Consider the following 26,881-nt stretch of genomic DNA (forward strand, 5'->3'; position numbering starts at 1 on the left):
GGGGAAGCAGGAGTCATTGGGTGTTTGTGAAGCCATGACATCACAGAAAGTTCTTAGAAGCCTTGATCAGGGATATAAGGATACAGAGATCAGGGCCAAAAATGAGGTTTAACATTATCATAGGACATAACACCTATCTAGTCGTGGAGCTTTTACACACACAAAAGAGCTGAGGAAGGTACAAATCATATTCTGTCTTACATGAAGAAAATCTCTCATCGGGGAATTACTTACAATGAGCTTTACTTACTTTATAGGTGATGGGTGAGCGTGACACACCCATTTGGAATCTTGGTGACAGGGGAATGGCTAAAATGGCCAGCATGAGGACATTTGAATCTTTTGATTTTTACCTGTTGTTTCCATTACAATGGCTGGGAAATCTGAAGCATTGGTTTGCAGAATGGGGGGGGGGTAGGATGAGTGAGTCGACATGATGAACAAGTAAAGGGTGCCAGCAAGCAGCCATTATAGACCAAGTAACTATTGCTCTGGGTTTTCTGTTTTCTGGAATCTTTGCGACTCCCCCATGATTATTTTTGCCTCTTCCCTGAAGGTCTCTTCATAGACAGTAGCAGCAAAGCTCTTACCATCAGACCTGCCTCCGTGCTTGTCCTGAGGGACAGTGAGATAGAAGGATCCTGGAGAATTTGCCTAATACAGCTAAGGAAGGTAAGGAAGGACCCTATAACTAAGAAAAGGAAGGTAAGAACCCAGAGGGCAGCCTACTGTGGAAAGTAAGGGATCTGGTATGGGGAAATAGTACTAGGCCTTTGAGCAATAGAATTATCTATGTGTTTATTAATATTCTCCAAGCAGTTAATAATTTAATCTCTGCCTTATCCCAGAAGCCATGACTGAGCCTTGCTGCCCAAGGAGCTCCTTGTCCTTTGGTTTTTGCTGATAGGCAAGGAAACTTGAGCCTGGGGTGTGTTTTTTGGGATAGCTGACAAGAGAATATGGTAACAGGATGTCCAGTACACTAGACCTTGTGTGTTGCAATCTCCTGGGAAAATTATTAATCTTTGTTAGATTTCAAAAACTTATTTTGATATAATATTATAATTACAAAAAGTTGCAAGAATAGTACAAAGAACTCATGTATTCCCATTAACCAAGGTCACCAGTTGTTAACAGTTTGATCCCATTTGCTCATTCTGTTTCTTTTTCTGAGCCATTTGAAAGTAACCATTGAGAGATTAGTACTTGTCAAGGGCACCCTGTCAGGAAGGGTGACTCAGGTACAGCCACGGGTCATAGAAAAACATCGGTGGTGAGTCAGGGCCCTTAGGCAAAGTGAAGTCTAATTCTAGCTGTGAAGCACACATTTGTAGATCACATGGAATCTCTCATGGTAGAGTAAAGGTGGTTAAGATAAGCTCCCCTTGTACTCATTCTTGTCAAGTTTGTCCCATACTATGCTAAACTTTATTAATATTGTTATGAAAATCCACCCCAAGACTCCCCAACTTTTCTATATCCGCCAACATTTTAATTTAATTCATTCAGCAAACATGTATTGAGTGCCTCTTATTTGTTAGCGTATAGGAGGTAAATTAGAACTCAACATCCAGTGGAAAGAAATAAGGAAACTTGCCATCACAGTTGAGGGAAGAGGGTTCTGCTGAAGGGGTTTACAGAGTGATGAGAACATCAGTCTGGTTAAAAATCTGAAGAGTAGATGCCTGGGAGTTGTGTGGGATGTATGTAAATGTGAAGATTCATTTTTCCTTGAGGCTTGCTGTTCTTAGTTGACAAAGTTCATGAGTTAGAGAAGCCTTTGGTGTCATACACCTGGCACAGGCTATGGTCCAACTTAGATTCTAATCCAGTGCTTGATCTTGGCCAGTTACTTCTCTGTGCCTCAGTTTCCTCATCTACCAAGCCACATTTCTGAGGTAATAATTAATTGAAGTAATAATTGCTCTGTAAACATTCATTTCATCTGCAGTATGTGGGGAAAATAGCATGGAAGGTAAGAGGTATTAAGTTGAGATCCAAGGGGGTATTTCTACAAATATCTACTTATTAATTATACTATAAGCTATAATGGAGATTATTATATGAGATAATAGAGCAGCAGTGGCCTGTTAACCGTTTTCTGCGTGCTGAGTGCTTGGGCTTTCTCTGGGGTGTGAGGCTCAAAGAAGTGTGAAGCAAAGGTAACTTTCCCAAGGTCAGACAGCTTCTGTATAGGAGACCAGCAATCTGCCCTGGAGCCTGGATGATGGACAGAAATAAGCAAGGTGAGAGAGAGAAGGGATTGCTAACCAGGGGGAACAGCAGGTGTTGCAGGGGCACTGAGGTGGGAGAGAGATGTGGGAAGGATCCATAGAGGTTTGATAGGACCTGGGGAAGAGATGAGGTAGGTAGAGGAAGATTGACAGGGCCTTATGGGACCTCGTTAGGAGCCTGTGATTTATTTCTAGGGCATTGGGAGGCTGCTAGAAGGTGTTTTTCACCTTTTCTTTTTTTTTTTTTTATAGAGGCATGTTTTTTATTTATTTATTTGTTTGTTTGTTTTGTTTATACATGCACTGGGTACAGTCAGAAGCACGGGAGGGTGAGAGAATTCACCAGAGCCAGAGCAGGGAGCAGAGCAGGCAGAAGGAGCGAAGTACACTGCTGAGGGGAGCAGCGGGCGGCAGGAGAGGTCTGCGCGCCATGTGGGACCCTCCTCCAGTGGCCGGGGAGCAGCCGGGGATCGAACTGGCGCCGCAGAGGCCGCCGGCAGCCTCGCAACCCAGCACTCAACCACTGTGCCACCGGGCAGGCCCTTTCACCTTTTCTTATACCACAAAAGAGGGTGTGTGTGTGTCTGTGTGTGTGTGTTTAATCCAGAAAAGCATATAGTGAGGCCTAAAGAAAGTCATTTCCAAGCGGGATTTACACTACAATATGACTGTTAAGTGCTTTGTTGTTGTTCCCCCTGCTCAAAATAAAGTCGTTTCTTAACGACACCTGTCTGCTTTACGCCTGTAGATCTAGCAGCCAGGAAGACACCTGTCTGCTTTATGCCTATAGATCTAGCAGCCAGGGACGCTTGGTCTCAGACATGTTAGAAACTGGGGGGAAAAAGCCATTTCCCCTTCAGTGTCCCACTTTGTGAACCAAATGTGTAGTTCTTAACCAGTTTTTACTGCCCACCATTAACATAGTTAGAAAGGGTTGTTACATGATGGTGGAAGAAGCTGATCCTACAGAATACATCTAGAAGGAGGTTTAATTAAACTCACATAGATGATGCTTTTTAAGCTGCATTAAGTGAGCTCTTTGAGCTTTCACAAGCCCTGTCAAATGGGGTTTGGGGGTAGAAATGGGAGAAAAAGTAATTCCTGAAACCTGAGTTCATCAGTGTTAGAAATGAAATTATTGAGTATATTTTTGTTTAAATGTATCATGATAAAGATGTTTTAGTGACCAAATGGAAATTTTTTGTGTTTTTTTTTTTTTTTGTTTTGTTTTGTTTTTGGTGTTTGCCATCTATGATGGCAGGCAGTGTATTTGTGAGAATCTGGAGAGACAGACTTTTTTTCCAATATTTTATATATTTATTCCCATCCAGGTACTGTGGGTTTTTGTTTGACACTATTTCTTATGTGCAGAGGAAATGTCACAAAACCAGTATTCTCTTCCCATATGTACCCACCATAAACATATTTACTTTGAAGAAGCCTGTGTTGGTTGACTTTTATATTCTTCTCTCTGTCTCTCTCTTTCTCTGTCTGCCTGTCTGTCTCTCTCTCTCTTTCTTTCTCTCTCTCTGGTTTTTTTGGTCGGGAGAGAGGTAAGCTGGTTGCTGGATAATCTGGGATGGCCTTGCTCACACACGGGTGGTTGGGAGACAGGGTACTCTAGGAGGCCTTAAACTGGGGTGACTCATCTCTACTCCAGGTGGTCTCTCCTTCAGCTTTTTCTAGTCTGGACTTTTAAATATGTGGTCTCAAAGTCACAAAGCGTGGCAAGCAAGAGCAAATGCCAGTACACCTGCACTTCTCAAGTGTCCACTTAAGTCACATTTCATGTTGTCCCATCAGCCGAAGCATGGAAATGCTTCCATGGCAAAGCCCAGAGTCATTGTAGAAGGGGATCATCCAAAGGTGTGGATGCAATGGGATGCCCCCAAAATTGGGGACCTTTAGTGTGATAATAAATTTAACCTTTATTCCTTTGATAAATTTTGTTAAACACTCATTTCTAAATGTAATATATTCTTGAGTCTATAATATAATTGTGCCACCTTCTCTTCCACCAAATGTGGAGCTAAGTGAGGTCTTTCTCTTGGAGAATGCTGGGGGATGGTGGGGGGCAAGATTGGGGCTCTGAATTGTGAATTGCTTGACTGCTCACTTGTCTTCTGTGGCTATTATCAAAGGAGCCCTGGGTTTCCTCAACCTCCCGTTCAAGCTTTATCACAAAACAGTAGTGTACTAACTAGACTATGCTAGGTTTTGTAATTGTGCAAAAATATAGTTAGTTGGGAATTCATCAATATCTGAAAGATGAGGGAAACATTTGCAGCCTTTTCTTGTAACTGTTATGTGGGATGTAATCCTTACTTGAGCATTTTAATGAGAAAGGATTCTCTGTAGATATGTTTTATTTATTTTTTAAAGATTTATTTATTTATGCATACAAGAGCTGGGGTGCAGGCCAGAGATGCGGGGGGTGAGAGGATTCACCAGAGATAGAGTGGGGAACAGAACAGGCAGGTTGACTGAAGCACACTGCTGAGAGGAGTAGCGGGCGAGTCAGGAAAGGTCTGCTGCACCATGTGGGTTGCTCCCTGGTGGGCCTGGGATCGAACTGATGCTCCAGAGGCTGCAGATTGCTTCATAGTGCTTCATTGGTGCTTAACCACTTGCTCCACCAGGGAGGCCCTGTAGATCCGGTTTATTTGTTTAAGATTTTAAGATCTCCCTGTGGCTCCGGTGAAGAATCCATCATTATGCTGTGAAGCAAGTGCTCAGTGATTGGCAATTGAGGGGCATCAACCTTTGGCCTTTGTGAAGATTTTAGAAGTTAACACCTTTCGTGTAACAAATAGATGTTATAACTGACTTGTGACCAAAAATGTATGAAAATGCAATTAATTGGCTCCTACCAAGCACATGTGGGAAACTGAATAGAAGGCTCACTTTGTGTATCTTTTTTTTAAAGGTTTTATTTTTATTTGTTTATGCATACAGGAACTGGGGTGTAGGCCAGAGGTGTGGGGAGCGGGGGTGAGAGGATTCACCAGAGACAGAGTGGGGAGCAGAACAGGCAGGCTGACCGAAATCCACTGCTAAAGGGAGCAGCAGGTGAGACAAAGAGGTCTGCTGTGCCATGTGAGTCACCTCCCTGGTCAAGGATTGAACTCATGCTGCAGTGGCTGCCTATAGCTTGATAGCACTGAAACTAACCCCTGTGCCACCAGGGAGGCCCCTCACTTTATACATCTTAAAGATGTGTATTTCTCCAGGTGATAGACTCTCTGCTTCCCTTCTTTCCTCCTAGAATAAAAATGAAAAATCTCTGACATTTTAAAAGTCAGTGACTTGGAAATAGTCATCAAAATTATAAATGCACATATCATTTGACCCAGCAAACACTTCCAGGAATTTATTCAGCAAATATTTGCATGTTACTTGGAGTATTGCTTATAACAGCAAAAGATTGGCAATATCCTAAGTGTCAGTCAAGACTTGGTTATACAGTAGAGCATTGTACTGATGTTGTATGATCTCTACAATGTACAAAATGAAAAAAAAGCAAGAAACAGCAGTGTATTTTGTGCTACTGTTTCTGTAAACAGTGGGGCAATAACTTATAAATTTTGACTCATATAGACACAAATATTTCTGAAAGGTTATTCATTTTTTTCTTTTTTTTATTTATTTAAATTTTATTTTTATATTCCCCATACAATTACAACCGCCTTATTTTGACCCCAACCCCTCCTTCCCCCCCCACCCCCCATAGAGTGTCTCTGGTTCATAGTTGTTTGTTGATTTTGATATTCTGAAAGGTATTCAAAACACTGATAGCTTTGGGGCATATATGACCCTGAGTAGAGTGTGGGAGGGAGGCATTTTCCTTGTGTAAACTTTTATATACCTTTTCCATATTATTGCCCTATTTTTAAAATTAAATACATTTGTTTAATGTGAGATGATACCTAGTGATGGTCATGTGAACTTCTATGGACCCCAATCCAATTTTACCTGATCAAAGCTATTTAAAAGTATATCCCATTTGGGCCTCCCCGGTGGCGCAGAGGTTGAGCGCTGGGTTGCGAAGCTGCCTGCAGCCTCTGCAGCGCCGGTTCGATCCCCGGCTGCTACGCAGCCACAGACGCAGACCTCTCCTGCCCCCAGCTGCTCCCCTCAGCAGTGTACTTCTGTCCTTCTGCCTGCTCTGCTTCCCGCTTTGGCTCTGGTGAATTCTCTCACCCTCCCGCGCTTCTGACTGTACCCAGTGCTTGTATGTATGTATAAATAAACAAACAAACAAACAAATAAATAAAATATATATCCCATTTTCCTAGAAAGGATTCAAAATCTTGTAGTTACAAATTTTTATCTATAGTCCTGCCTGTTCCAGAATGGCATGTGAGTGAAGTCATACAATATAGCCTGTTTGGGTCTCCCTTTAAATTGGTTTATCCATATTATGTGAATTAATGCTTGTTCCTTTTTATCACTGAATAATTTTCCATTGTATGGATTTACCACAGTTTGTTCACTCCCCTCTTGAAGGACAGCTTGACTGTTTTCCAGTTTCTTGATGATTATAAATAAGCTTAAAATAAGCATTAGCTTACAGTGAACATAACTTTTCCATTCATTTGGGTGAATACCTTGGGATGGGGCTGCTGAGTTTTTGTAAGAAACTGTCAAACTGTCTTCCAAAGTGATTCTACCATTTTGCATTCCCACCAACAATAAATATGAGGTGTCTGTCAAAGTCCACTTTCCTGCATATGGATGTCTAGTAGTTCAAGAACCATTTGTTGAAAAGACTTTTTCCATTAAATTGCTTTTGTTCCCATTTCAAAAATTGGACGATGCTTGTGTGGGTTTATTTCTGAACTCTGTTCTTCATTGACCTGTGTATCATTTTGCCATTACCACACTGTCTTGATAATGACAGATTTATATTAAGCCTTAAAATCAGGTAATATGAGAACTCCTGCTTTTTTCTTCTGTATCAGAATTGTAGTGGTGAGAGAGCATGTCCTTAACTTGTTCCCATCTTGGAAAGCAGTCCATTGCTCACTATTAAGTATGATGTTAATTGCAGGGTTTAAAAAAATTATATGTGTACTCTGTTGTGCTGAAAAGAGTTATCATAGCAGGCCTGCGGCTGCTATCTTTAGAAGGCTTGCTTGTAAAGTTGGCCTTTGGTTGGTGACTGAGAAATTGGTGTTTCAGTCATTTTGAAAATAAAATATTCTTCTTTCATTTATTCCTTTTCTAATGCTCTCCATTTCTTTATGCTAATCCAAGTTCCCACCTTAATCATAATTTTTGTGCCTGAAGAATTTTTCTTTAACATATTTTTTATGCTAGTTCTGTTGTTAGTAAAGTCTTTCTTTTTGTTTGCTTGAGAAAATCTTCATTTTTTTCATTCACCTTTGAAGGACATTTTTGTGGCATATGGAATTCTGAATTTATAATTACTCTTCTTTCCACATATTTCTTCACTGATTTCCTTGCTTTCATGGTTTCTGGTAAGTCCCCTGTAATTTTTATTCTTCTTTCTCTATAGTTAATACATCTTTTTTCCTCTGACTGTTTTCAAGCTCTTTGTCTTTGCATAGATGTGGCTTTTTAATATTTTTTCATATTCATGCTGCTTGGCGTTCTCTAGGCTTCTTGTATCTGGTTTTGTAAGTTCTCAGCCATTATTTCTTAAAATAATTCCATGTCCCAATTTTTTTTCTCCTGGCGTTCCAATTACAAGTATATTAATGCTGTTTGATACTGTCCCACAGGTCTTGAACGCTATGTTCTATTTTTTCATTCTTTTATCTTTTTATTTTAAGTTTTGTTGACCTGATCTGTAAACTTGGATCTTCATGCTCACTGATTCTTTCTTTGGCTGTGTCAAGTCTACAGCTAAGCGTGTTGGGTGGGTTTTTTTTTTTTTGTGGTTTATTTCTAGCATTTCCATTTGATAATGATTTATATCTCTTTGTTCAAATTATCTGGTCTTGCATATTGCCAGCCTTCTTATTAGTCTTTAACATAATTAATCATAATTCTCCTTAGTTTTGTTTTTGAAATCTCTATGCCTGTGTCATAGTGAGTCTGGGTTTGATGCTTGCTTTATCACTTGAAATAGTTTTTTACCTTTTATTATGTCTCATAAACATGTTGGAAGCTGAACATGGGCATGAGATACTGAGGTAAATATTTGATATGTTGATAAGTTTGGAGAACACAGATTTCCTTCTGCTAGGCCTTTAGCATGGGGATTTGAGTTAATCTACTAAGGAGTCGACTTGTGTTTGATGTTTGTTTTTGCTGTGGGCACCAGAGAGTTCTGATTCCTCTACGCAGTGTAGTCTTTTTTGAATCCTGCTTGGCTTTGGGTTTTTCCTTTGTGCTATTTCCCAAGAGCTGTCTCTTACAGCCCTCCCAGTTGTATTCTGCTGTTACTTAACCTCTGAGCTAGTTTGCCAGGTGGTGCTTGGTGGGGGAGGAGTGAGTTCTCTGATGGCAGGTACTAGAACCTGGATTTGTTTGTTTTGTGGCTTTTTTTTTTTTTTTTTTTTGGTTTGGTAGGTTGTTTTTTTTTTTTTCTTTTTTTTTCAGTTAAGATAATATTTGGAGGGCCTCCCCGGTGGCGCAGCGGTTGAGCGCTGGGTTGCGAAACTGCGCGCGGCCTCTGCGGCGCCGGTTCGATCCCCGGCTGCTCCCCGGCCACCAGAGGAGGGTCCCACATGGCGTGCAGACCTCTCCTGCCGCCCGCTGCTCCCCTCAGCAGTGTACTTCGGACCTTCTGCCTGCTCTGCTCCCCGCTCTGGCTCTGGTGAATTCTCTCACCCTCCCGCGCTTCTGATTGTACCCAGTGCATGTAAAAACAAACAAACAAACAAACCAGCAAACAAATAAATAAAGCATGCCTCTATTAAAAAAAAAAAAAGATAATATTTGGATACCCCCATCAGCTATTGCCACCCTCGAACACCTACCACCAAATCACCCATAGTCCACCACCATATTCCATTGTGCTTGTGGTCTTAAATGTATCCTTTGCAAGGCTTCCTGCCCCTCCTCCAGGGTGGAAGCTTTTCTTTTCTGTGTTCTTTTTCCCCAGCTGTGGTGAGTATCCACCAGTGTCCTCCTTTTGTGTATTAAATCTTTGATTCTACATTGAAGATAAGGAAAAGAGTCTGGTTGGATTTCAGCCAGTGAGCACAACTGGTTGAAGTTCTCTCGGATTTTCCTTCATCCTCCCTGTAATAGTCCTACAGGAATACTCTCTAACAGTCTGTAAGAAAAATTTGTAATGTGATGGGATCCCCCTTCCCCATGTGGAGCCCAGGAACTTCATGTTTTCAGACATCCAATATTCTGACTTGTCAATTTTTCGACTTATAATCTGTCAATTTCTGGTTTTTCATACCAGTTTACATGTTCAGATCCTGTGTCTGTCTGCAGGCATATCTGTCTTTTCAGGTATCAGGATGATGGCTTACTCTTTGACCTCAGTTCTCTGATAGATCAAAGAAGAGTCATTGAATGTCCTTGTGTCTGTGTTTTTTCTTGTTATAAGGGTGGGAATGATGGCTTCCTAGTGCTTCACATGTTAGATCTGAAACCTGAATCCTAAACTCAGTTTTAATCTACGTAAATGTCTAATGCAGTATTCTTTTTCTCACCCCCTTGAATTTTGTGGTTTTTATGGCTAAAGAGCCAGGAGTAACTGATTCTGGTTTGTGGTCTACCTGTTCAGGCTTTAAAAACCTCTGTACCGCTGGTAGTATGTTGTATGTTTGTCTTTCTCTCTTCCTCAAGTCTGTATATACTTTGTAATTATTGAACACATGGTTAGCACTCAGTAATAATTTGCCTCACTCAAAATTAGAGCATGATTTAGTCTTTCTGTTTTATGGGTTTTGTTAGTGACCATGTGTTTGTCGTTTTTATTCCCCATGTTTCTAGCTGCAATTAGTTCAACAAATATTTGGCAGTTGTCCACAGTGCTTTGAGTGAGGTACTAGGTGTGAGTATAATACAAAGCCTCATCTGGTAAGTGGAGTAACCAACAGTTTCCCAAAAGTAATGGAAAGTCCCATAGATGGAAGAAGATTGCAACCTGGGAGATATCTCCATTTCAATCTAGAAGAATGTCAAAAATTCTGTTCTGTTGAAAAACAGTACAAATTCTGTACTGTTTTAATTAATGCTATATGAATGCATGCTATTAAAATTTTTTAAATTATAGAAGGATCCATTGTTGTCCATGACATTCTTATGGCATATTCATTTCATCATATTCTTCCCAGAGGTAAAGTTGATTACTATTTATGTTTTACTGTGTAAATTGCTATATTAAATATCATGCCACTAGTAATTTACTGAAATGCTTTTATCTTTAAGGGAATAAGCTCTTAAATTCATTTAACTTTTTCAAATATTTCACAAGGACAGGTTTATTAGGAAAAGGAGAAAGAAAAAAGAGGTGCCTGCATAGTCACCAGCAGATAGGAGAGATGCCTCTTAAATTCATTTAATCTTTAAAGAATGTTTATTTTTTTATTTTTTATAATTAATATATTTTTTTAATTTATTTATACAAGCACTGGGTACAGTCAGAAGCGCGGGAGGGTGAGAGAATTCACCAGAGCCAGAGCTGGGAGCAGAACAGGCAGACTGACGAAATACACTGCTGAGGGGAGCAGCAGGCGCTGCAGGAGAGATCTGTCGCGCCATGTGGAACCCTCACTGGCGTCCGGGGATGGAACCAACGCTGCAGAGGCTGCGGGCAGCTTCACAGCCCAGCGCTCAACCGCTGCACCACCAGGGGAGGCCCCAGGAATGTTTATTTTAAAAAAAAATAGGCAAATCCTTGTTCTTTTTATTTCCTTTCTTAAAAAACAAACTATATTGACATTTTTAAAAGGTCATGATATATTTCCAAATAATTGTTTCACAGTGTAGAATTTCTCCCTTCAGGTGGGTCACCATAGTTCTCCCACCAGGAATGTTTATTTAAAGAGATAACTGTCATCATTTAGTGGATGTGTGGCTGGCTGATGGTTTGTTTCATATTATAGTGTAACTAATTTTTACATTGTTTGTGACAGGTGGAACTGTAAGTCTCCTATAAATAAATGTGATATAGAACTTAGCACTGCTGGAAAGAAGATGACCTATTACCTTTCCTTTAAATTATCATAAAATAAAATTGCCTTTTCAGGGGTGTGTATAATTCTGTGGATTTGACCCGTGTAGGTCAGTGTATACACCACCAAAATCCAGGTACAAAACAATTCTGTACCCCACACACACACACTCCTTTGTGCTACCTCTTCAGTCACACTCTCATCTTATAACCACGGGTAGCCACTAATCTGATCTCCATCATATAATTTTATCACTTTGAGGGTGTCGCATAAATGGAGTCAAACTGTATATAATTGTTTGAGTCTTAATTTAGTTGACTCACCATGTTTTTGAGATTGATCCAACTTGTGTGTTCAGTAGCTTTTCTGATTTATTGAGTAATATTCCATTGATGGATATATCATGTTTGGGTTGTTTCCAGTTTGTGGTGATTATAAATATATCTGCTATAAAAATTTATGTGCAAGTGTTTGTGTGTGCATAAATTTGCATTTCTCTGGGGTAAATAGTTAAGAGTGGGATTGCTAGAATTATACTACCATTCATGGTAAAACTAGTTAGCTAGAGTTTGAATGCTAGAAGCGCAAGAGTAGCATAGGCCCAAGTTGTTTCTATACTGCTTTTACAACCTTGAGTGAATGTAACCTCTTTGTGTGCCAATTTCCTCGTCTGTAAAATGACATTGGTAGTAATTACTGAGACTGTTATGTGGAATTAATGGAATAGTAAGGATAAAATGCTCAGCAATGTCTGGCATACCAAATTTATTATTGTTGTTGTCTTGTGTTTAATAGAACCTTTGTCTTTGATTAATTAAAATGGAGAAGTTACATAATCCCTAGTTGTGGTATGTTTGGTAGGCAAGCCTTCAAAGCATGCTATCTATGAGGGAAATTTCAAAAGTTGTCCTTGGTGGTGAAAAGGCTTAGGAGCATAGATGGGCAGTAGTCTTAGATAAAATGCAAAGGTTGAACCAGATGCCCAATTTTGATGGTTTAACTTGTTCTAAAGAACCACACTCAGGACCTCCCTGGTGGGAGGGGTTAAGTCTCAGCAATATCACACTATCACTGCTGTGGCCTGGGTTTGATCCCCAGCCAGGGAGCTAACCCACACATGGCACAGCAGACTTCTTGTCTCACCCGCTGCTCCCCTTAGCAGTGTATTTCAGTAGATCTGCCTGTTCTGCTCCCCACTCTGTCTCTGGTAGATCCTCTCATCCCCTACACCTCTGGCCTACATGCCAGCTCTTTTACACAAAAGTAAGTATATTTAAAAAAAAAAAACAAAAACACGATCATTGAAAATTCAGTGCAGTGCTACATATTTCATAAGGAAGCTGCAAAAAAGAAACTCAGACTCAACTAACACTCATTGAGTGCTTGCCATATTCCAAGCCCCAGACTAGGCATGCCCAAGCATGTAAACCTGAGTAGCTCCTGACAAAATAATTTGGATAATCACTAAACATTTTTATAAATTTTTTTTTGTAGCTAACTGTTGAAGATACCAATGAAGCCTGATTTCTTGGAGCTACTATGATGTGAATCTTATATGATTTCTTATTCCCATTTTAAAAACACATCCTTTTTTTAGGAAATCACTCCAGTTTTGGGGAGCACATTGAGGGGGAATTGTTAAAACTCAGCACACCCTCTCAGATAGCTCCCTAGAGCATTATATCATTAGAAAATGCAATAGAGGTCCCTTTCTTTTAAACTGCTATATGCATTATGTTCTGATTAAGTCTGAGCACATATCAAAGGTAGTGGGAATGTGTTTTCCCCTGGAGAACTTCTCTCTGTCCTGTGAGGTACACACAAAGGACTACTCTTTCACCTACTCAACAGTGGATGAGTTCCAGTATGTGCAACAGGGAACCTAGATGTACCTTCTTTTCATGTTTGTTTAGTTGTTTTATAATGTTTTCTCACATGACAGTCATTAGCTGAGGGCAGTTTTTTGCCTGGGATTTCACAGTAACTGGGTGAAATAAGAATCCTTAAGCACACACACTGGAATGTCATCTCTGAACTGTTAACCTCACTGCCTCTCCCCCACCCCCCTGCCACTTCCATGAACAACTCAACACTAATGTTCATCTGGAATCTTTCCTCACAATGGGAACATCCTTCCCTCTGCCCTGCCATTCCTGCCTAGGCCAACTCTTCCAAATCCTTGCAAATTTTATCTCAGCAAGAAACTTCCTCTTTCCCAAGAGGAAATACACCATACCCCTACTCCATTTGTACACCATACCCCCACTCCATTTTTCCTCTTTAGTTTTTGTCTTTCCTGTTAACTTTGGCCCCAGTGCCATACTCTGTGACCTATTTTATATATACATGACCTGAAGTTTACAATTAGACTGCCACTCCCAAAATGGTAGAAAACCCTCAAATTTTCTACATTCTATCTTCCACAAATACCCGAAAGAGAATTGCCACCTGTTCTTTAATGAACAAACCAAACATCAGTTCACATTTAAGAACTACATATAACATGGTCTAATAGCCACATAAGTTCTGTGGAAAGCAATAGTTTGAAAAAGAAATACGCATTTTTTAGACTGTCAAAAGAAAAACTAGTGCTTTGCCATGCTGCTACTATGAAAAGTGCAGCTATACAGTCTTCCTGGGCAGAACGTGTCCTCACAGTGTAGGTTATAGTCAAAACTGCAAACAGCTTTCTCCTGGTTTCTAGCTTTCCCTCTGGTTTCTAGCCTTTCCCCATGATTCCTTGCCCACTTACAATGTTGAAGAGTTCTAGGAATTGTTTTCAAATTAGACAAAACTGACTTAACAGTTGTAACCTACTTGTCTCACATGAAACTCGCATCTTATAACTGGAAGGATGGTGTGTGTGTGTGTGTGTGTGTTGAGCCTAAATTTAGCGCTCTCTAGGATAGCTAATTTAAATCCAGGATAAATATTTTTTATACTTCTAAATAAACCTACCTGTAAAAATCTAGTTAATGTCCTATAGTCCCTTGAGGAGGAGATTCTATGTAGACATTTGCCTTTAGGAAAACTGTCTCTTGGTTGCTTTCTTGCCGTGATTTCTGTGCCAATATACTCTAGAGTCAACTAAACTTCCTTCCAAACTGCTAACCATAAAGATGTAGGTTCTAAAGGCCTATTCCCTATACCACCATATCCACTCCTTTCACTCACTGAACCCTGACTGCTCACTTTGTAGTGATAAGTAGTGTCTGTTCTCCCGAGAGGCTAGCAGTCAAAGTTCTCCACACCCAGTCATGACCTTTCCCACCATCCTTACCCATTCTCAAACTCTCTTTTATACCCACCCATGCCTTCATTAGAGTTTAAACAAACCGTCAGTCATTTGCTGCTCTGCCCGCCTGAAGTTCTCCACATTCCTCTGGGCTCCATGATCCTCAGGATCCACTGAAAAGCTCTCTTTTTTACCTTCTGTGATTCCTTCCGTCTCTGAAAGTGCTCAAAACTAAATGTGCTCAAAACTCATTATTCCAAATGGAACGGTGTGATAGAGTGCTTAATTGCCACAAAGTCCTTTCATCTCTGTGTATACACCTGTAAATAGTGTGACTTTGCAGCTCTGCCTATCAAGAGGTGGCGTCTGTTTCTCCTTGGATCTGGGCTGTTTTATAATTTGATTTGGCTAGTGAAATGCAGTGTGAGTAACTGGGTGCCTCTGAGCCTTGTTCTCAAGAAGTCTTGTGAAGTCTTGTAGTGTTCCTCTTTACTCCCTGGGATCCCTGAAAGCAACCATGTGAAGAAATCCCAATTAAGCCTGCTGGAGGAAGAGAAACAATATGGAAAGAGAGGCCAGTCAACAGCCAAGAATCAGATTTGTGAGGCCATCTTAGAGCATTCAGCCTCAGTCACATTGCTAGATGACTGTAACCACATAAGAGAACCTAGGAAAGACCAGCAGAAAAACCACCCAGCTGATTCAAGCCTAAATTGCTGACCCACAGAATTATGAGGAAATAAAATGGTTGTTATTTTAAGCTACTAAGTTTTGGGGGTGATTTATTACACAGCAGTAAGTAACTGAAAGTATAGCATTTGTACTGCTGTATTCCCAGAGCTAGAGGATGTGCCCCTGGAATGTTTTCACTCTGAGCCCACTACTTGATTTACATTTGTTTATAATTAGGAGAGACTAGAGAGCAACTAGGAAAACCCTTTCTAGTTATGAATTGAGGAAAGGAAGTTTCTGATAAATAATAAAAGTAAATGTCTAATTCAGGGTCACATGATGGCAGTGTCAATGTTAGACTCCACATTGCATGCATATTATTATCTAATAGATTGTTCATTGGTTCTGGTTCATGTGTGTCAAACTGTGTCTTGCTAATCAGACTGTGGAAATTGTTCGGAGACAGGCATAGTATCTCTTCCTTTTCACCACACTCTCCTACTATCCCCAAAGACTAATCAGTGACTATTGGAGACATCAGCAGTAAATACTTGTTGATTATTTGACATTTAAAAGCAATTATGCTTGGAACTATTCTATATCTTGTTTTTTCTGGTAATTACAACTGTATGCATTTGTCAAAACTTGACATGTACATTAAAAAGGGTAAATTATAGCATGTGGAAATTTTTTAAATTAAGGTATAATTCAAAGCAATTATGCTGCAGACATTTATTTACTTGACATTTGTGGGTAAATATATATGTAACATGTTATTATGACAGAAGAAATTTAACCCTTTGAAAATATATTTTGTGAGTTTAATATTTTATTTTATTTTTATTTTATGGTTACATTTTTGCTCCTTCATACATGCACATGTTCCATTCACCCTCCATCAAGCCACCCATGCCAATACCCTGTCTGCCTCCCTTCCCCACCCACCCCCCGTCTTCCTTTGTTCCATCTGGTAACCTTTAAATTCTTTCACTAACTCCAAGATTTATTCCTTCTGTATTTTGCCAGTGTTTTTTTTTTTCATTGTTATTTATATTCCACAGATGAGTTGCACTATCTGCTATCTTTCTGACTTGTTTCATTTAAAACAATCACCTTGCAGTCCATCCATTTTGTCCCAGAAGACAGCATTTCATCTTTTTAACAGCTGCGTAGTACTCCACTGAGTATATATTCCACAATTTCTTTATCCATTCATCTGCTGAAGGGTACGTAGGTTGGTTTCATGACTTGGCAGTTGTGGACAGTCCTGCTATTAGCATAGGCATACATAAATCTCTTTATATTAGAATGTTCATATTTTTAGGGTAAATACCTAATAGAGGTATTACTGGATCATATGTAATTTCCATCTTTATTTTCTTTAAAAAAAAAAATCTCCATATTGCTTTCCATAGAGGCTGTGCCAACTTGGCATTCCACCAACAGTGGATGAGTTCTTTTTTTTACCACATCCTGGCCATCATTTTTTGTTTCCATTCTTTCTCTTTTTTTTTTATGGACCTTTCTAACGGGTGAGGTGATGCCTCATTTTGATTTACATTTACCTTATAATAAGTGATGTTGAACAATTTTTCATGTCTGTCGACCATTTGAATGTTGTCTTAGCCCATTTTTTGATTGAGTTCTGTTTTTTGTTGTTGTTAGATTGTATAATTCTTTCATATATTTTGGAAATTAGCCCCTTGTCAGATGTGTGATATAAAAATATTTTTTTCCTACTGTGTCGGTTGCCTTTTTTGTTTTTGTGATGTTTTCTTTTGAGGTACAGAAGTTTTTAAGTTTGATGTAATCCCACTTGTTTATTTTTGCTTTGGTTTCCCTTGCTATTGGAGTTAAATCCCCAAATACATCTTTGTAGTGGATATCCTTCAGTGTGTTCTCTATGTTCTATTTCGAGTATTATATTTCAGTTCTTATATCCATATCTTTATCCCATCTTGAATTAATTTTTGTGTATGGAATTAAGTATCGATCTGATTTTTTTGCATGTAACTATCCTGTTTCTCAACATCATATTCAATGGTGAAAATCTGAAAGCATTTCCACTAATATAGGGAACAAGACAAGGATGTCCACTGTCACCACTGTTCTTTAACATAGTATTGGAAGACCTAGCCAAAGAAATTAGGTTAGAAAAAGACACAAAAGGAATCCAAATTTGAAAAGAAGATGTGAAATCACTATTTGCATATGGCATAATAGTCATAGAAATCCCAAAAGACTCTACTAAAACAAAATGATACTACTAAAACTAGAAATGATAAATGAATACAGTGAGGTGGCAGGATGCACAGTCAGCACCCAAAAATCAGTTGCATTTCTCTATGCAAATGGTATCAGAAGAAAGGGAACTGAGGAAAATAATCCCATTACAGTCACACCAAGAAGAATGAAATACCTGGGAGTAAACATAACAAAGGGGTTATGAAAGACTTATGTACTAAAAACTGTAAGACTATTAAAGGAAATAAAAGAAGACACTAAGAACTGGAAAATATATGCTGTGCTCATGAATTGGAAGAATAAACATCATTAAGATGGCCATATTACCTAAAGCAATTTATAGATTGACTGCAACACCTATCAAAATCCCAATGACTTTTTTCCGAGGAAATTGAACTATTATAAAATTTATATGAAAATTAATTTGCACATGGTAGACATTTAGTAATGTTAGTTTCTTTCCTCCTTGCACACAAATGCTTTCAGTCACTTTTCAAGACTACTTTAAAAAAGCATTTTTGGCCCAAAAATAGATGACTGGATCAAGAAGATGTGGTACATATATACCATGGAATATTACTCAGCATTCAAAAAAGATAAACACATGCAATTTGCAGCAACATGGATGGCGCTGGAAGGGATCATGCTCAGCGAAATAAGCCAAAAAGAAAAAGAAAAATACCGGATGGTCTCACTCATAGCAGGAATCTAGAAAACTTAAATAAGGGACCAGGAAATGAATAACTATAAGAAAGTGAAAATCAAAATCAACAAAAAACTATGAACCAGAGACACTTTTTGGGGGGTGGGGGCGGGAGGGGAGGGATTGGGGTCAGAATGGGGGGGTTGCAATTGTATGGGGGAATATAAAAATAAAATTTATTATTTAAAAAAAATAAGAATTGGCAAAAAAAAGCATTTTTGTCTGATTGGATGTCAGATAACTTCTAAAATTCTTTAATTGGTTCAATAAATAGATGAAAATCAAATACTATTTTGGAATGCTTGTATAAATAAAGTAAAATAAATAATCATTACCACACTATTCTAAATATTGGTCCCCTAAAGCCTTAATTTTACTTCCAAAGACTTAGACTCAAGTACAAAATAAACCATTAACCTTCTGCTAATAGAAATTATTTAAAACTTAAAAATAATACAACCGATGACTAATATCCTCTCATTGCCATACTGGAGCATTGACTGAGAGGGCTGTACAAGGATTATTTTGTTCTCCAGGGGATTATTTCTTCATTTGGCTCATTATCCACTAGTGATTAGGATATAGACTTTCTCAAGTGACATGTTAACTAATTTTAATCTGGTAGAGATGTAAAAATTTGTTTGGCAGAATAATTCCAAATACTAGAGATTAACTGTCCTATAAGACTTCAATCATTTTTCTATCTAGTTATCTCATTCTAGCATCTTTCCTTTTAGTACCTATATAGACTGAATCTCTCAAATATTCTTTGAATCAGCTTTATATCTTGCTGGTTCCCTCACTAATAAATTAGTCTTTGATGTGTTTGTTCTGTATTTGTGAGTCATGTTATTAATTTTGAAAATTATATTTTGACACTCCAAACTTCCTACAGCATTGCCTATGGCTAATTCCCTATCAGAGTCCCAGAAATTCACTACTGCTTTTTGGTTTTGGTACCAGTACTTTGCAATACCTTTGTGGTTGTGCTGGTACCTGACAAGGCCTTCACAGGAAAAAACTGGATACCTCTGCAGGTGCTTAAGAACACTACAAAAAGACTTTCTGGAACTACCCACACAAAGTGAGAAACTGATGTTCCTTTCTATCATGTTATTGTTTTATCTATAAGACAAGAAAATGACATTAAGAACCTTTGTTTTAGGAGATGCAGAGCAAACAGACTCACACTGGGCCCTGCTTTCTTGTCAAACACTATTCCTATAATCTGCTTTTGCTAGTAATGGCCATAAAATAGCTATATTGGAGCAATAAAAATTGATAAAGTACCAGCTGCCTCAAAATTCTAATAGCTTTGGCAAAATATACCGCAGTTCATGTGCTAGAGCCTCCTTTTCCTTAACAGGTTTTATTTTAACACTTTCCTTTTCACACTGTTGAACAGCATAATCAACAAATTCAGCAGATGCTGTCTGTTTCAAGCACTAGGCACTGACCAACCCTCTTTTCTACCCTCTCTGCCCCAAACAAGCTCCATTAGTACTCCATTTCAATCATTGATTTTGCAGTTGTCCAGAATGAAAATGAACAGAGCCCAAGGGTAGGGGTGCAGTATGCCCTGTCCACACCCAAAGGATTAATATGGAGTCAAGCAAAACTGAATCACCTTTCACATTAATAAAGGCTTTATTATGTACAAGACCACTGAGTAGTAAATACATACAAATTTGGAACATGATGAGAAAGGGAAAGGGTAGGTTAAAATAACTGATATTTATAAATATTCTGAATAGTTTGACAACTTTAAAGAGGCATAAAATATATTTTATGATAAAAACTCAAGCTCACAATCCAGGTATGGTATCCATTCATACAATAGACTAAAGTGCCAACTTTCCATGCAGCATTGGGAGTCCTCTGAAGAGGAAGTCTGGACCAAACTTTGAAAAAAACAGGGAGGAAGAGGGTGGAGTAGGTTGAGCATATGGAACAGGTAGGGAAACATTTTTCAACCCACTTTAATATTTTACAATAAAGTATTTTCCAAAAAATTGTCAGAGCGGCCAGCTTTTGCCCTGAGATGTAGGGAGATGGAAGGAGAGTTACTACTACCCTTACATTTTAAAAAAGCTAACCTAACTTCAAATTCATGACTTTTATTTAACCCATGAGAGAGAAGTATTTTTTTTCAAGTGTTTGTTGAGAGGAGTGTCTACTCAAGTATTTTGCTCTTTTTTTTAAATTCGATAGTTTTCTTTTTTTTTAAATATTCTGGTTAGAAAGCCTTTGTTATGTGATTTATCAGCAAATATTTTACTTGTGTGGCTTTGCTTTTCACTCTTAACAGTATCATTCACCAAGCAAGACTTTAATTTTTATGAAGTTCAATTTAGCATTTTTTAAAGGACTCATGTCTGAGAACTATTTTTACTAACCTTAGGTCAAGAAGATTTTATGTTTTCTTCTAAAAGTTTTATAGTTACATGTTTTACATTTAGGTCTATGCCCAATGAACTAATCTTCATACTATATAATGTGGAGTTTAGGTAAAGTTCTGTACAATTGTTTGGGTGAATGGTTGTTTAGTTGTTTAGCACCAGTTGCCCAAAAGACTCCCTTTCTCCTTTACATTGCTTTTACTCCTGTATCACTTGACCGTATTTATGGAGGTCACTATATGGACTCTTTTGTTCCATAGGTCTATTTTTATCATTTTATCAGTTTTACTGTCTTGATCACTGTAGTTTTTTATGGTAAGCCTTAAAATTATTATGTGATTTTTCCAATTTTATTCTTTTTAAAAATTGTTTTTAGCTATTCTAGTTCTTTTGCTGTTCTTTTTTTTTTAAGATTTGTTTATTCATTTACACAAGATCTGGGGTACAGGCCAGAGGTGCAGGAGGGTGATAGGATTCACCAGAGACAGAGTGGGGAACAGAACAGGCAGATTGATGAAATACACTGCTAAGGGGAGCAGCGGGCGCTACAGGAGAGGTCTGCTGCACCATGTGGGACCCTCGCTGGCCGGGATTGAACCAGCGCTGCAGAGGCTGCGGACAGCTTCATAGTGCAGTGCTCAACCACCTGAACCACCAGGGAGACCCCATCATATAGAAATACTATCATTTTTTATAATTGATCTTATGTCCTGCTCCCTTGCAAAGTTAACTATATTATAGAATTTTCAAGAATAGATTCCCTGATAATATTCTCACCAACAATCATGTTGTTTAGGAGCAGGGACAGTTTAATTTTTTTAATCTGTACAATCTGTATGCCTTTAAAAATTTGTTGTCCCTTATTGTACAAGCTTAGAGTTGCAGTATAACGTTTAATAGAAATAGTTTGTCGAGTTGAGCAAGTTCCCTTCTGTCCCTAGTATTTATTTTTTTAAAGATTTATTTATTTTTATACAAGAGCTGGGGTACAGGCCAGAGGCGCAGGAGGGTGAGAGGGTTCACCAGAGACAGAGAGGGGAGCAGAACAGGCAGACTGACTGAAATATACTGCTGAGGGGAGCAGCACGCGCGACAGGAGAGGTTTGCCATGCCATGTGGGAATCTCCCTGGCCGGCCGGTAATTGAACCCGCACTGCAGAGGCTGTGAACAGCTTCACAGTGCTGCACTCAACCCGCTGTGCCACCAGGGAGGCCCCTATTCCTGGTATTTTGAGTTTCTGTCATGAAATGTGTGCTGATAAATGCTTTTGTCATCAACTGATACAATAATGTCATTTCTCTGTTTTAGACATAATAAGGTTGACTATATTGATTTCTGAATATTGAACTTGCCTTGCATTCCTAGTATTAACCCCACTTAGTTGTAGGATTTTATGTATTGCTGTTAGATTTGCTAATATTTTTGTTGGAGATGCTTGCTTCCTTCTTGGTGAGGAATATTGGTCTATAGTTTTCTTTATGTACTGTGTTTATCTGGTTTGGTATCAGGGTTTGCTAAAATGAATTGGGAAGGGTTTCCCTCCTGTTTTCTAGAAAAGATATTGAACTGATGTTATCTTTTTCTTTAAATTTTTTTTTTGGATTTTTGCCAGTGAAACCATCTGAGTGTGGGCATTTCTTTCTAAAAATAGCTTTATGTGAGAATTTAATTCCCTTAATAAATAGAACATTATTCAGGTTATCTAACTCATCTTCAATGAATTTGGATAGTTTGGTTTTTCAAGCAATCTTTCTATTTCATTTAAGTTCTCTAATTGATGTGAGTAGTTATTCATAGAATCCCCTTAGTAGCCTTTTAATTTTTTTTAAAGATTTATTTATTTATGCATACAAGAACTGGGGTATAGGTCAGAGGTGTGGAGGGGGATGAGTGGATTCACCAGAGACAGAATGGGGAACAGAACAGGCAGATCTGCTGAAATACACTGTTGAGGGGAGCAGCAGGCAAGACAGGAGAGGTCTGCTGTGCCATGTGGGTAGCTCTCTGACTGGCCAGGGATCAAACTCATGTTGCATTGGCTGGTGATAGCTTGATAGCCCTGTGTTTTTAACCTCTGCACCCCCAGGGGGTCCCTCCTTTTAATGCCTGTGGATTAGAATCCCTTTTCATACCTGATACTGGTAATTTGAGTGTTCCGTTTTTTTCTTTCTCAGTCTTCAGATTCATCCGCTTTATTGATATCTTTTCAAATAGCCAGCTTTTGTTTTCATTGACTTTCTGTTTTTATGTTTTCAGTTTCATTGATTTTTGTTATCTTGGTTATTTCCTTTTTGCACTTACTTTGGATTTATTTTGCTGCTCTTTTTCTAGTTCCCTAAGGTGGAAGTATAAATTATTTGAGATCTTTTTTCCCTAAAGGAGCATTTAGTGCTATAAATTTTCCCCCTAACTACTGCTTCAGCTGTAAACCACAAATTGGATTATGATGTATTTTCATTTATATTTAACTCAAAATATTTTCTAAATTTCCTTGAAAGTTTCTCTTATCTAATATAGAAGTGTTTGGATCTTTTCCTCGTAGCTCTCTATTGTTGGTTTCTGTTTTACTTTCTTTTTGATCAGGGAACATAGTCTTTATGATTTCTTTTATTTAAAGATTTATTTTTATTTATGCATACAAGAACTGGGGTGCAGGCCAGAAGTGTTGGGGGGATGAGAGGATTCACCAGGGACAGAGTGGGGAACAAACAGAACAGGTGGATCGACTGAAATACACTGCTGAGGGGAACAGTGGGTGAGACATGAGAGGTCTGCTGCACTATTGGGTTAGCTCCCTGACCTGGGATCAAAATCATGCTGCATTGGCTGCAGATAGCTTCATAGTGCTGAGACTTAACCCCTTGCACTACCAGGGAGGTCCCCAGTCTTTATGATTTCATTTCTTTTTTATTTGAAGTTTGTTTTATGAACCAGGATGCAGTCTATCTTGTTGAAAGAAATTGTATTCAGCTGTTGTTGTGTATTGCATTCTATATATTTCAACTAATCCTACTTAGCTGATATTGGTATTCAGTTCTTATATATTCTTGCTGATTTTGTCTTGTTCTATATATTAATTAGAAAGAAGTATTGAAGTCTCCAAATGTGACTATAAATTTTTCTATTTGTAATTTCAAGTGTGATAGTTTTTGTTCCATGGATTTTAAAGCACTGTTTTTCAGTATTTATACATTTAAGATTGTTAAATCTTTGGGGTGAGTTAATAACCCCTTTAGCTTAATGTCAAGCCCTTCTGCATCCCACTTTATCTTTGTAATTTTCCATGCTCTGAATTCTTTCTTTTGATCAGTGTTTGCATCATATATCTTTTTTTATGCTTTCAGTTTTCACTTACATCATAATAATTGAAGTGATTTTCTTTTAGTGTAGAGTTGGGTCATGTTTTTTTTTTTTTTTAAATCTGCTCTGACAATCTCTGCTTTTTATTTTTTTTTGTTTTCTATTTTTTTAAATAAATTTTATTTTTATATTCCCCATACAATTGCAACCCCCTTATTTTGACCCCAATCCCTCCCCTCCCCGTCTCCCACCCCCATAGAGTTTCTCTGGTTCATAGTTTTTTGTTGATTTTGATTTTCACTCTCTTATAGTTATTCATTTTCCTGGTCCCTTATTTAAATTTTCTAGATTCCTGCTATAAGTGAGACCATCCGGTATTTTTCTTTTTCTTTCTGGCTTATTTCGCTGAGCATGATCCCTTCCAGCGCCATCCATGTTGCTGCAAATTGCATGTGTTTATCTTTTTTGAATGCTGAGTGATATTCCATGGTGTAAATCTCTGCTTTTTAATCGTATGTTCAGACCATTACACTTAATGTAATTATTGACATGCATAGTTTAGGCCTACCAGTTATTTTCTTTGCGTTACCTCTGTTGTTTTCTCTTTTCCCCTCTTTCCTGCCTTCTTTTTGGTTACTTGAACTTTTCTTAGTGCTGCATTTTAGTTCATCTGTTCTGATTTTTTATTTATCTGCATATTTTTGTGGTTGTTTGAGGAATTATACATACTTAGCTTTGCACAGTCTACTTAGAATCAATATTTTACCACTAAAAGACCAATGCAGAAACCTTATCACCCTAGAGGTCTCTTTACCGCCCCCCCCCTTATGTTATAGTTGTCTTGTATATTATATCTACACCTGTTGAAAATCCTTTCATACATTCTTATTTTTACTGTCAGCTGCCAAACATCTTGAAGAACCCAAGAGAAGAATAATGTATTATATTTATCCAGTATTTGCCATGTTGCTCTTCCTTCATTCCTAATTTTCTAAATTTCTTTCTGCTATAATTTCCCAACTGTCTGAAGAATTTCCTGTAGCAATACTTTTTGAGCAGATTCCTGGCTATAAATTCTCATTCCTGAAGGATATTTTTTGCTGAAAAAAGATTTCTGTATTGACTGTCCCCCTTCTCTCCCAACCATTTCAAATGTGTACCATTTCCTGCTGACCTCCATGGTTTCTATTGAAAAATCTACTGTAATTCAACTTTTTTCTCCATGTTCATGTTCAGAAGGTTGATTTAGATGTGTCTGGACATGGATTTCTTTCTTTTTTTTTTTAATATGGAATGCTTCACGAATTTGCATGTCATACTTGAACAGGGGCCATGCTATTCTCTGTGTCATTCCAACTTTAGTATATGTGCTGCCAAAGTGAGCACTAGACATGGATTTCTTTCGTTTTTATCCTATTTGGAGTTTTCATTGCTTAGTCTGTTCACCTAACTAAGCTCTATATTCCAGAATAAATTGGAATAATATTGATAAAAGCCTTCTTTTGAAGGTGTCTTTGCTTCATTAGGGATAGGCACACATTAGAAATAGACATGAGTTCTATAAATGAGTATGTGTGTATATCTCAGACAGAATTTAACATTAGTTTAGTAAATTATAGTTATAATTCCCACTCCCTTTCAATGATGTGGAAGATTGTTGGGCATAGACTGGAATGGAGGGAATTGGGTTCCAGAAAGAATGAATGGGTTTTGTAGCTTTATACAGCCATTGTGTTACAGATCTATAAATTTATTTTCAAGTTCTTTTTCTACTCTAATATGTTGCTCTGCTCTTAAAGAATTTGCCACTCCTGCCAGCTGAAACTTTAATACAAATTTTTGGTAAGATAATGGCTTGAAATGTTAACTTCTTTAAATCAGGGAATGCCTGAAATTTTAAAATTCCTTCAGGGAGGCATCAAGTCTTGGTTTGAGCAGGATTGGTATACTATAGCCTGCCGGCCAGATCTGCCCACAACCTATTTTCACACAGTCCACAAGCTAAGAATAAGGTATTTGTTTTTTTAAATTTACTTATATATATATTTTACATCATTGTTCATTTTTGTACAATATTCATTTTCTCCTCTCAGGTGTAGTCCCTGTAAAATTACCACTACCAATTCATCAGTGCACCACCATCATAGTCCCTTGTGCTCTTCCCTCCCCTGTTTTGATCCCTCTCCCTCCCCCTCCCCTGCAGAATGTCTCTGATTTATAGTTGCCTGCTAATTTTTTATTTTTATTTATTATTTTTTCCTGATCCCTTATTTGGTTCCCCTATATTCCTCCTATAAGTGAAACCATCCATATTTTTTTTCTTTCTGACTTATTTCACTGAACATAATTCCTTCTAGCTCCATCCATGTTGTTGTGAATGGCATGAGTTTGTAAGAATAAGGTTTTTCTGTTATTAAATGATCAGAAAAAGTCAAAAGAAGAATATTTCATGAGATATGAAAATTATATGAAACTCAGATTTCATTGTCCATATGTGAAGTTTTATTGCAGCACAGCCATGACTATTTATATATTGTCTATAGTTTTGTTTACACTGCAGTGAGAGTTGATTAGTTAAGACTGAGACTAAATGGCTTACAAAGGAAAAATATTTATACTGCCTGATGCTTTACAGAAAAAGTTTGCGAGCTCCTGGTTTAGAATAATGTTTATTAAATTGGGTTAGAATGTCAATGATTTGAACTGTGTGAAAATGATAGCTAGAATTCAAACTTTGCTCTTTGAATAAGATCTTAGGTATAAGAAAAGTAGAAGAGTTAACTGATTACAGTTGGCCTATTAACACATGTGTATTTTTTCAGTGCTGAAGCAATACTCCACATCCCTTTTGGGAATCCTGCCATTTGAGATAGCCTGAATGAATCTGGAGAGCATTATAAATAATATAAGCCAGGCAAAAGTACTGCATGGTATCATTAAATGTGGAATCAAAATTAAAGTCAAACTCAGAAATGGAGAGTCAAATGGT

At 38.1% G+C, this 26,881-nt stretch overlaps 1 pseudogene across 1 annotated transcript in view; it reads left to right on the top strand.

Moving 5' to 3' along the window:
* The first annotated feature begins 433 nt into the window (after window positions 1-433).
* Window positions 434-26,881, top strand: part of LOC311187506 (homeobox protein NANOG-like) — a 46,218-nt pseudogene continuing 19,770 nt past the window's right edge. Inside the window, exon 1 of the transcript in view lies at window positions 434-444. The product of the transcript in view is annotated as a homeobox protein NANOG-like (transcript). The remainder of the gene's footprint in view (window positions 445-26,881) is intronic.

This window comes from Talpa europaea (genome assembly GCF_964194135.1).
Source record: "Talpa europaea genome assembly, chromosome: X".
NCBI classification, from domain to species: Eukaryota; Metazoa; Chordata; class Mammalia; order Eulipotyphla; family Talpidae; genus Talpa; species Talpa europaea.